The 12,218-nt window shown below is 42.7% G+C and overlaps 1 long non-coding RNA gene across 2 annotated transcripts in view; it reads right to left on the reverse strand.

The window, feature by feature from the left end:
- Nucleotides 1-3,914: 3,914 nt before the first annotated feature.
- The window catches only part of LOC148219903 (uncharacterized), a 40,839-nt gene continuing 32,535 nt past the window's right edge, over nucleotides 3,915-12,218 (reverse strand). For both annotated transcript variants that reach the window (XR_015799521.1, XR_015799520.1), the window contains one exon: nucleotides 3,915-8,598. This is a non-coding gene — a long non-coding RNA (uncharacterized LOC148219903). The remainder of the gene's footprint in view (nucleotides 8,599-12,218) is intronic.

Raw genomic sequence — 12,218 nt, forward strand, 5'->3', positions numbered from 1 at the left:
CTTCTGTGGATGCATTTCTAATCAGGATTGTACAGATTTTATACAGGCTTTTACAGAACCCACACCAGTGTAGTGTCTGAAAGGTTTCCATGGTGCTTCAGCCAAGTATGGGTCATTCTGTAGTATGTCATCAGAGAGAAAAATGTGGTTGCAGAAAAGCATTTTACTTTGTTTAGATTTGAACCATTTTAGAGTTTTGGGCTTTGTTAATGGCTACAGTTCTGGTGGCCTTAATAAAAAGCTGTGAAACTGAGGCTGAGTCACATGTGATGATGGGAATGAACCTCTTGCAGAGACAAGGATAAAAGCACCGTTCTTTGATGCCACCCAGCATCAGCACCCTGAAAAACACAGTGAACTTCAGACTGAACTCTGTCTGCCTGCAGATGCGCAAATAGAAATCAACTCTTCCTGAGCTATGAAATATAGTCTCTCACTATCCCTGTCTGTCACTTCTCACTTCTTGTTTTCCGATTCACATGTCTACCAAGCCCATTTCTGCATGTCATCTTGCCCATTGTCCAGGCTGAGGGACTCCTCCAGAGACTCTTGTAGCTAACCACTGTCATCCCACTTCCAGCCTGACACTATTATTGGCAGTTTGCACCTTTTGCTGTAGTGCCAAACACACACCTCTTACCCTTAAATGCCTCTTTCTGCTGTTTAGTTTATCCATCTTCTATTTCAAGAGAAAAATTCCACTGCTCTTTCCCAATCGTTTCCAATGGCTAACTGCTCCATTATGTTTCATGGCCTCACAGGGACCAGACACCCATTTTGATATGTGCCTACTCTAATCCACATTAACTCTTACTGCAGACAAATTACTTTTGTTGTAATCTTAAAAAAAAATCTAAAAAGGAAATTTAAATTCAGATTATGTTACAACAGCTTTTTCTGTTTTATAATAATATTGTTTAATGTTAGCCCCTGGATGAGGTAAGACCGTAACCCAATGGATGTGAGCTCCAATCACACTTCTGAGCATGGTTACACTCATCTTCTCCCCACCCTCAGGAGTATTTCATTATCCATTACAAAGTTGTGTTCCAGGTGAGTCTGTAGCTGGTGGCTTGGACACTCAGGCAGTGCTGTGTGCTCACATCCTTCCAGTTTAGGATTCCTAGTGCTGTGGGGATCTGGGCAGGCCCTCGTGGTCCACGGGGTCTTTACAGCTGACAGCAGGGACACAGAGTGCTGATGAGCAAATATGGCAGGTGAGGAGGGAATCACAGGGTTTAAAATAGGTGACTGCATCCTGGATTGCACACTGGGAAGTTTTAGGGCTCCAGTGATGCATTGATGCCTTGAGCCATTCCTGGGGCTCATGGACACCAGGCCAGCCATAGTTACCTGGGCACCATTCCCCACCCCTTGTGCAAAATGGCAGAGTGAAGGGAGATCAACCCATGGCTCCCTGACATGGAATGGACAATCTTCAGTTGGAAGGCATGAATGCTAGGGCAAGGATTTTTGTTGCACCGTCGCCGTCAGGAGAGGGAATATCACTGAAAAAGGATGAGTAAGTGGTTTGATGTTACCTGGAATAGTTTTGTAGAAACCATGGAAACAGACTTTCTCAAAATTAACAGCAGCTTTGCTGTCTGGGAGCTCATTCTGCACCTGCTTAAGCTGTTACTGGTTGCTAATCCCCTTCCTGTGGTAAGGTGAAGCCAAGCATCTGAGTACTTGTCTGAGTTTGGTCATTCCACCACTAAGGCTTCAGAGGAACAGCAATTTTGTCAGTGAAATCTCTGTGTATACTATGAGTGTGTGTGTAATTTCCAACCAGATAATTTTAATTTATTAATGTATAAAAGCTCTCACAGTTTGCTGTTTGTCCTGCATTGTTCTTGTACGTGGACAAATCGCTCTTCATTGCTGTGTCAGAAACAATTATTTATGGCCTGCTGAAGGTCTCATTTTTCATTATATTTTATCATTCTGCGTCATACTAATTACAAACTGGAACTGTTTATTTACTCAAACCACAGGGGCTCAGCAGTATTGCTAGGTACTCTGCATGGCAATGCGAAATGCAAAGAAGAGAGTTGCTCTCTGAGTGGGCTTGTTTTCCCCATGCACAGGCTGCCAGCATTAAGGATGCGTGGCAGAACCCACACTTCACTTATTCTGCCAACTTGTGTGTATTAGTGCTATTTAATATTCACTGTGAGGAGAGTATTTTGGAGGACTTCTAGGGATCAGTTTAGTCTCAGGGCTGTTTCATTTGATGAGGTCTGGTTTGTTGTGGTTTTGTTGTTTTTTTTTTATGGGGTTGGTAAATAACATCTTATCAGAAGCTCTTTCAAGAGCTTCTCTAGTTGTACCCCGGGGCTGTTTTGTACCTTGTGGGCTGTGGCAGAGCATATGCTGCTGCATGGTGCTGCCAGGCAGATGTGGGGAGAGTTGGGCAGTGCTGTTTTGTCACCCAGCTCACACAGCAGGACCAAGTGCAAGGGAAAGCCACCAGGTAAGAGGCTATGATACTTCCTCCTTACTTTGCTGCAACTTCCCAGGCAGCTGATATGCTCTGCTAGCCTGAGGGTGAATAACAGCAATTGTCATAATATGACACTCTTACCAAAGATTTCTGAACTATACTATCATACTCAAAAGGGAGAATAATTAATTAAAAAAAAATCAAAGCATTGAAGACCTATACTTCTTGAGGATTTTTTACTAATGTGAATCACTGAACGCTGTTATTAAAATAAAAACCTTTGTCTTAGCTGCTGCAAACAGAGCCACTGTTTTATGGTGTAAGTTCTTTTAGCTGCAGCTGCATAGAGCCTCATGCTTTTTATTGAGTCAGAGAGAGAAAGAATGTGAACAATACATTAGAGCAAAAGGAAAATCTCATAATTTTTGGCTTGATATGGTGATCCATCTGTAATTCAATATCAGTCATATATCAGATGGTAATAAAATCACTGTGAGACAACGTACAAATCTGATTTTTTTTTAACTGAATGGAGGTCTTTTCAGCCTTTTTAAGGGGCTCTCCCTGCTAAGAGTACAGAAATTGCTTTTACTTGATCCAATTTCACATTACTACAGAAAGTAAATTTCATGCTACATTTCATTTTCAGATGTAGGATATAAAATCATGAGCTACAAAAAGAAAGTTGCGTACTGCTCCTATCCTTTGTCTCATAATACAAATAAACAAACAAAAAGCATGGAGAGAAACAGAGAGTTTCCTACGGAAAAAAGCCCTACCACACAGGGGAGAAATCGGGATTCTGTGTACCTTCCTATATAATATGTTACAGCTTTATTTAAGGGGCAGTGATTTGCACAGTGGAAGGTCAGGAGTTCACACACCCTGTCTGCCTCGGTTCCTGCTGGTGGTTCTCACTGAATGCATTATCTGTCATTCACTCCTCTGGTCAGCTGATTAATCAATATAAACACTGGAAGACACCTTTAGTGACTTAGTACGACCCACATGCCTCATGCTATAAAGCTTCACCCTGACTCACTGATCTCTGTACGATTTATCTTCCAGAAAAATACCCAGTCTTGATTAAGAGAGAGGAGGTGATGGCTGAACATCAGTGTCCCTTAGTGCTTTGTTCCAGCTGTCAGCATCCTCACCTGCCGGACTTGGTGTCCTAATCTCTCTAAGGTGGAGATGTCTGCCAACCATTCTTGCTTTACTCTTGTCTGTGACAGGGATGGCTTGTCTTTACCAATGCTTGAATTCCAGCAGGTGGCAAAGAGAGCCCTTATGCACCTTCTGAGGTCTGTAGTTCTGTGAAACCCTATATTATTAAATCCAGCCCAAAAATATATAGAGATTTTAAAATTATATCATTAATACATTATTCTAAGACAACATAGCTGTAATCAGAAGTTTGCTTCTTATTTTTGGCTGAAGATTAAGACTCAAAAGCAGATCTACCACCTAGTAAAGGACAAATCAGATAATTGACCTTTTATTTGAAAGTCTCAAGACAGTACTTTGCAGGAAAAACATAACCTGAGCATTTTCAAACAGCATGGAAGAAAATTCATTACCAGAGAGATTAGCATGTTGATACACTAACGAAATACCACAGAACCTGACCACATCGGATCAAACCCAGCTGCATTTCTTCATGTATTGGTTTTGCACAGCCTCATTTTGATGGGGGGTTGTGGGAAGGGACAATCAGAGAGATGCTTTCTGTGAGAAGTTACCAGAAGCTTCCACCATATCCAGCAGAGCCAGTCCCTGGTGGATCTGAAAATGGATGTGCCACTGGCCAAGGCTGGGCCAACTAGAGATGGTGGTAACACCTCTGTGAGAATAAATTTAAGAAGAAATCTAAATAAAGCTTTGGAGCAGTTTTAATTTCAGGGAGAGCTGAGCAGGGTGAGAACATGTGAGACGAACATGTGGAGACACCAAGGTGAGTGAAGGAGGAGGGGCAGGAGCTGCTCCAGGCACTGGAACTGAGATTCCCCTGCAGCCCCTGGAGGAGCCCACACCAAAGCAGGTGGGTGCCTGGGAGGAGCCTCTGAGCCTGTGGGAGACCTGTGGGAAGAGGCTGGAGCAGCCAGTCCTTGAAGGACTGCACCCATGGAAGAGTGACCTGACCCACTGCTGCAGCAGTTTGAGGGGAGCTGCTGTCCATGGGATGGACTCACATGGCAGCAGTTTGCAGGGAGCTGCTGCCTGTGAGATGGAGCCATGCTGAAGAAGTTCATGGAGAACTGTCTCCCATGGGAGGGACCCCAGGGTGCAGCAGGGGAACGACTGCTCTCCCTCAGCACTGAGAGAAGCCCCAGGTGATGAACTGACCACAGCCCCCATTCCCTGTCTCCTTGCACTGCTGGGGTAGGAGTAGAGCTGGGAAGGAGAGAGGGGTGAGGGAATGTGATTTCAAGGGTTTATTTTACTTTTCATTATCCTGCTCTGATTTTGTTCATAGAAAATTCACATCTCCAAATTGAGCCTGTTTTGCCTGTGATGGTGTTTGATGAGTGATCTCTCTTGATCCTTCTCTCAACCCATGAACCTTCATAAAGTTTTCTCTCCCCTGCCCAGCTGCAGCAGGGAGTGAGAGAATGGCTTTGTTGGTGGCTTGGCATCTGCCCAGATGTCATGGTTTGACACCAGCTAAATACCAGGCACCGACAGAAACTGCTCACTCACTCTCCTCTGTTACAGCTGGGCAGAGGAAAGAGAGTTTAACAAAAGGTTCATGAGTTGAGAAGACACTCCAAGGGCAAAACAGGCATGACTTAAGAGATATGATATGAACTTATTACTAACAAAATCAGAGCAGAATAATGAGAAGTAAAATAAGCCCTTAAAAAACACCTTTTTCTCCCCAAACCTTCCCTCCATCTCACTGATAGCTCAGGGAGACAGGGGTGGGGCTTTTGATCAGTTTGTCACTCAAGTTTCTCTTCCTCTCACAGCCTCCTCCAGACATCCACCCTCTCTGGGGCAGCACCTCCTCCACAGGCTGCAGATGGGTCTTTGCATTCCCAAGAGCCTCCAAGGGCTCCCAGGACACAGCTGCTTCACCATGGTAATCATCACAGCCTGCAGAGGAATCTCGGCTCTGGCACCTGGATCATCTCCTCTCCTCCTTCTCCACTGACCTTGTTGTCTCCATGTTGTTCTCCTCACGTGTTCTCACCTCCTCCTCTTCTCTGGCTTCTAGAACAACCTTTGTTTTGACATCTTCTTACATGTGTTATCATGGAAGTGTTACCACCATCTCTAATTGGCCCAGCCTTGGCCAGTGGCACATTCATCTTGGTAGCCACCAGGGACTGGCTCTACTGGATATGATGGAAGCTTCTGGCAGCTTCTCACAGAAGCCACCCCTGTGATCCTCCCACTGCAGAAAACAGACCATGCAAAACGAACAACCCACAACAGTCTTTTTGGTGGAGAATGCAGGCAAGTGTGGGGATTTTAAGATAAGGATACTAACTGGGAGAAGTAACAGGCAAAACAAGTACTGAGTAGAGTTATGGAGTAGAATGATAGTGGGGAATTTTTGTTGTCATTGCGGTGAAGGATCAAGGGGTATTTTGTGAAATTGTTCGTTTTTGTTCTGTGTTGTGATGTTATTTTGGTGTCAGGATTTTTCCTTTTGTTCAGTTTGACTGTTTTGTTGTTTTAAGAGAAGCTTATGTGATGAATGTGGATTTTAATGATAATTCTTCAATACATGACTCACAGAGGCAAGGGGAGGAATGTATTGGCTTTGCATGGCCTCAGTTTGGTAGACAGGAGGGGCTACAGGGGGTCTCCAGGGTCACCATTCTATGGGCACTGGAGGGATTTGATGCTGATAGGGGGTCCATCATGGTCTCTAGGGATTCTGGAGTCCCCATTCTCTGGCCACAAGACTCCAGAGGAAGGTGCTGATAAACACCTATGAGTCCTGACCCTCATCCATGTCCAAGGGCACTGTGATTTCAGGGCTGTAGTAAAACGTTTGTGGATGGGTGTCATCCTCATGATACTTGTCCGATTCTCACCTTTCCTGCAGCTCCTGACAGCTCCATCCACCTTGGCTTTGACCTCACACAGACCCTCAATGATGTCCTGGGCCTTTTCCTGTATCTCCAGCTGCCACATTTTGATCTGCTCCAAGGGGAAGCCTTTGCCAGTCCTGGTTCCAGCACTGATCCAGCTGATGGGATGTTGATCCTGATTCCAGCACTGATCTAGTTGTGTTGGTGTGGGTGATGAGATGTCCAGGGTCGTGAGGATGCAGAGATCCACCTGCAGCCCTCAGAGAAGACCCACACCAAGCAGGTGGGTGCCTGCAGGAGGCTGTGAGCCTGTGGGAGACACACGGAGAGATGAGCCCACCTCCCATGTTGGATCAGCCTGTACAGAAGGGAGTTGTTGCTTGTGAGATAGAGCCATGCTGAAGAAGTTCATGGAGAACTGTCTCCCATGGGAGGGACCCCAGGGTGCAGCAGGGGAACGACTCCTCTCCCTCAGCACTGAGAGAAGCCCCAGGTGATGAACTGACCACAGCCCCCATTCCCTGTCTCCTTGCACTGCTCGGATAGGAGTAAAGCTGGGAAGGAGGGAATGGGGTGGGAAAAGTTTTTTTTTAAGGGTTTATTTTACTTTTCATTATCCTGCTCTGATTTTCTTAGTACAAATTCACTTTGTATCTCTTAAGTTGAGCCTGTTTTGCCCATGATGGTATTTGGTGAGTGATCTCTCCCAGTCCTTCTCTCAACCCATGAACCCTTCATCAAATTTTCTCTCCCCTGTCCAGCTGCAGAGGGCAGTGAGTGAGAAGCTTTGGTGGGGGCCTGCCATCTGCCCAGGTTAATCCAGTACACTTCAGTGGCCCCACAATTCTTGATTGTTTTGTCTTAAGTATATTAAAAGTAGGGAACAAAAAACATTGGAGATCAGCATCCCTGCAGAAAACTCATTCTGACTCAAAATAAGCACAGCTGAAAACTCTTGATGTCTTTCTGTGTTGCCATTGCAACAGGCATATAAATAATCTCTCTCTCAGGCACAACTCTATCAGACAAATCCTAACTACTCTAACATCTCTGTGTGGCACACACAGAGTGATTAGTCCTGCCTGACAGTTATGCTGTCAGGGTTCTCTTCTTGTTTCTAAGGCAAAATTATAGTGATTTTTGCTTAGATGTAACAAACTCAAGAAATGGCCTTACTGAAACTTAGATCTGCCCTCTCCCAACAGAAATGCAGAAGCTTATTCATGGTCTGCTGAATCTCTGTCCGTAGCATGGGAGATCAAGAGGCCTGACATGCCATCTGCAAACCTGTAATATCAAGGTGTCTAATGGACCATAAGTGAGGACTTGAAGATTTCCATGCACAGAGAGAAATCTTTCTGGATCCTGGTTAGACAGACACTTCTGTTTATGTAGGTCTGTGTATTAGTGAGTCACCCAGGCTCTATTTTCCCCACTTTGTTCCCTCCCTCCCACTGTGCATCCTCAGGAACGTGAAGCAAGATATCTATGCCATACTTCTGTAGAGATTACCAGTAGTTTTCTATCCTTTCCTTTTGGCAGAAACCCCAGAGCTTGGGAATTTTAAACCTACAGGCAGACAGCGGTCGATGGAGCTTTTACCTTGACAAACCATACATAAGCATTAGTAGTTTTGTACCAGGGTTAGGAAACACTTAAAGATCCAAATTTTTGTCTCACCAGTATCTTCAGCACCTCAAAACATGCTAGCAAAATAAATATAGCATTGCATTCATGCTTTGGTCAGGAAGTTTTCAGGTAGTCCAGAAACTTTCTTTTTATTTTGTTTTTCCAGCCAAGAAACATCTCTATTGATCCTTATTCCTGTCATGTCTAGTATAGGTTCTCAAAACTCCTTTTTCCTATGTCTTAACATGAATGCTGTGAGAAGCCTGTGATTGTATATTATGCAGCTAACATGTCTTAAAAACAGTGACATCCAAGGTGAGCAATTCAAAATCCTCATCTTCATTGACAAAGTCATTGCCAGAATAATCATAAGCTTTCCGCTTGAGGGACCTCTCCATCATCCAGAAAATTCCATGCTCCAGGCAAGATGATACCTCTGGGACAGGTTATTGAGATGCCCAGGGAATCTTCAGTTGAGTATCCCTGTAGAAGAGGGAGGAGTGGGCTGAACATGAGCCTTACTATGAAGTGCATAGCACATTCTTCTTTAAGATCAGGAATACATATTAAAACCAATACCACGGCAGAGGGGTTGAAACTACATCATAACTAAGGCTGCTTCCAACCCAAATTATTCTATGGCTATAACACATGCCAACAACAACAACAAATCCCAAAAAGCAAAACAGCCAAGACATCAAATCTCCTTCTATGTATGTTCACACCCTGCAGTAGGGCAAGGAAGCAGGCCAGGCAAGCAGGAAGCAGATCTTGTGATCAAGTTGCTGTCCCCAAGCTTTTCTTGTCCATTTAAAAAATCTTTCTGGACCTTGATCTCATTTGTAAAATTGCGGCTTGAAATATTGCTTTTGTCTTTTATTCACAGGAAATTAAATTATGTCAATAAATCATTGTTAGGGACTGGGATAACATAATGATGGGAAAAATACTACTAGCTTTTGAATCTATAGTCTACTCAGATAAAATCAAACTTAATGCGTGAATATAAAAGATTATGTTGTGAAATTACAAATGTTGGACAAGTAAAGAATTCAAGATATGTTTAATTAAACCCCTTGGAGCACCTTGGCTGAACACCACCATAGAATTGTTCATTCTCACATTTCTATCCTAGCTTAGGGAGTAGCAGCTTCCCCATTTTTCTCATTCAGCCTGTCTTTCTCAAGCAGGCACATTCAATGCTTCAATACTGTTTCTTCCGTAAATGATAAGACCACTGCTTGTAAAAAATGGCACGAGCCCAGAGCATATGTCCCACTTGTGTTTGTCTGAAAGGTTACCACGATGGTATGTGTCACACTGTGCTGACAAATGTGACCAAGCCATTGCTGCCAGTAGCAGCCCATGCCTTGATTAAACCTCCAGTATTAACTGCTGCTGAAAAAATGCAGAGCTGAAGAAACCACATGCTAAAGTTCCTTGTCACAAAATAAGCCATTAGTTCTAGTTTTAGATGTAATAGCACTAGCAATGTATTTCAAATCTGGAGATCTGTACAGCTACTTTCATTTTGTCTTGGAAAACCATGTTGCTAGAAATTACTTAGTCTGGCTGAGGTTTAACAAAGCCGTTCTATTATATTTTATGTTGTGGAAAATCATGTTGAAGGAAAAACATATTCAGCAGGAAAGAGGCTGTGCCCTTTCCTAATGGTTGTTTCCCTCAGGAAAGAGGCTGTTGACTGCAAGGACTTGCCATTCCACAGCTCTCCAGGAACTTTGGGATCATGATTCTAATTGCTGTTAATTAATGGGAGACGCTTCTCTCTGTGAAAGAAAGTCCTGCTGGCAGCAGGAAAAAATCAGCTAATTCCTTTTCTGCTCTTTCCCTCTTCAAAGTTTCTATAATTTTGTGAATGACTGCAATTACTATTTTGAAATCAGCAAGCAGCAAAAATTTCAGGTTTCATATAGACCAATGTTATTAAAAAAAAGAAAGACTGTTATAAGTACAGTGGTGGGAAATGAAATAAATGAAATCAATCATGTTTCTACTAGAAAATCTATTGTGATTACCAAGCAACTAGAATGTCTGGGGATTATTCTCAATTAATTTAACATATGTAACATTTGACATACATGACATTCATTCCCTTTGCTGTACATACAGCTATTTCCACAGTAGTCAATAAAATTAAGCTCTCCATACACCTGCAGGCTCTGCTGTCATATGCAGTTTAATTTGCCAATAAGAATAATGCAGTTTTCTGAGGACGAATGACTCAGGGCTTGCTGGGTCAAGGTGTGCACAGACAAAATCACACCCTTCTGGTCATTACTCGCTGGGATCAGCATGTTCTGATTATTACTGTGTAATTAGTTAATAAGGCCCCTTTCAAAGTGGAAGAGAACTGCTTTCTCTGAGCACAATGTGCACTGCATCTTTCATGGGTTTATTCATTCTGGGTGAATCTGATTCCCATTTAAGAAGATGTATTCTGGGAACGTAATATCTCTATTGTAATGTTTCTGTTGTTTCCAACATTTCAAAAATAAAAGATGGTGACAATTATCAATTATTTTAATCTGAAGCAAATTTTTAAGAAGCAGCTTACATTGGGCCCAGTGTTTTGGCTTGAGCATAAAAAAGTAGAGGGGAAGAAGGAAACTGATATTCAGAGTAAGAGATTTTTATGTGGGACTTGGAGAAGATGACACATATACGGAACAACAAATTTACACTTTCTGTTGTCCAGAAATGGAGATTGATTTAGTATCTACTATTAAATTCTTATTTACTGTTAAACACATTTTTTTTTTGCATTTTTCAATTGCTTTGAAGAGTAGGTAGTCCTGAAAAGTAAGTATCTTCAGCTTTTTTAATATAATGAATATGTTGCTTGACATTTAAGTCTAAGTTGCCAGGCCAAGGGTTTTGCAACTCCAAGCACCTTAATATCAGTGTTTTTCTTGTCAGACCATAGAGTAAATTAATTGAACAGAATACTCACAAATCTTGTATTCACAAATACAAAGGGACCCCATTGTGATCAGATTAAATTATTGTACAATCTTAAATGAATATACACACATAGGCTGCTGGTGGTGGTTGTTTTTGGTTGTTTGTTTTGTTTTGCTGGGATTTTCTTATCCTTGGCAGTACTTGGCCTGGAATAACTGATCATCTTCCCAAGTTAGAAAACAGATCTTACTCATTACTCTGAGAAAATTTGATGAATTTATGTACTGTCCAGCCAAAATTGCCTCCATCCATAACTGGTAGCAGCCTGACCTTTTTCATTATTAAAAGGGTCTTTTACAAGAGACCAAGACCAACAATTGTCAGCATTCTGAAATGGAAATGATGGCTCCCTAACTGATACTGCCTGACCAATGGAGCTGTTACACGTTCGTATAAGCAATGAACACAATATCTCTCTCCTAATACTATCAGACCAACAGTAGTCTATTTTAAATTATAAATCTCTGAAATTATTGGGAGGACCTTTTTGGCTTTTTATGGAATAACAAAAATAAAATCTGAAGAAGAGGTTGAGTAGGAAGAGTGAGCCTGGCAAGGGGAGCCTGACAGACAAGACTGCTTTTTGTTGGAGAAGGGAAGGCACCTCAGGACCCCCTGCTGCCTCTGGGCAGGTCACTGAGGAGATGGAGCCATGCTTCCTGCAACAGTGCAAGGCAGCAGGATGAAAGAGTGTGTGTCTAAGCTGAAATAGGAGGAGTACACATTATATACACAGGGAAAGCTTTTTCTCTGTAGGGACAATCCAGTGTAGAGCAGGTTGCTAAGAGAGGCAGTGGGATCTATGTTCTTGGAGCTTTCAGGATTGGTCTGGAGAAAGCCACAAGCCACATGATCTGACCTTCTTGCAGCTGCTGTTTTGAGCAGATGGTTGCACTGGGTACTGTGATCTCTTCCAAACTGGGTTACAAAAGCCCTTTAGAAAAGAGACCAGGGACACCTCTGTGCCATGACTATTTACTTAAAGCCATGCAGTCTCTTCCAGTCCTATCCATGTAATATTCTTTTCTATTTATTGACTCTTTTTTTTTAAACCAATTTATAGTTTGAAAACCTTGCTAGTCCATTTTCCACTCAATGTCTGACTCATGCTGTGACACACT

Source organism: Sturnus vulgaris, chromosome Z (assembly GCF_052056855.1).
Source record: "Sturnus vulgaris isolate bStuVul1 chromosome Z, bStuVul1.hap1, whole genome shotgun sequence".
In the NCBI taxonomy this organism is placed as follows: Eukaryota; Metazoa; Chordata; class Aves; order Passeriformes; family Sturnidae; genus Sturnus; species Sturnus vulgaris.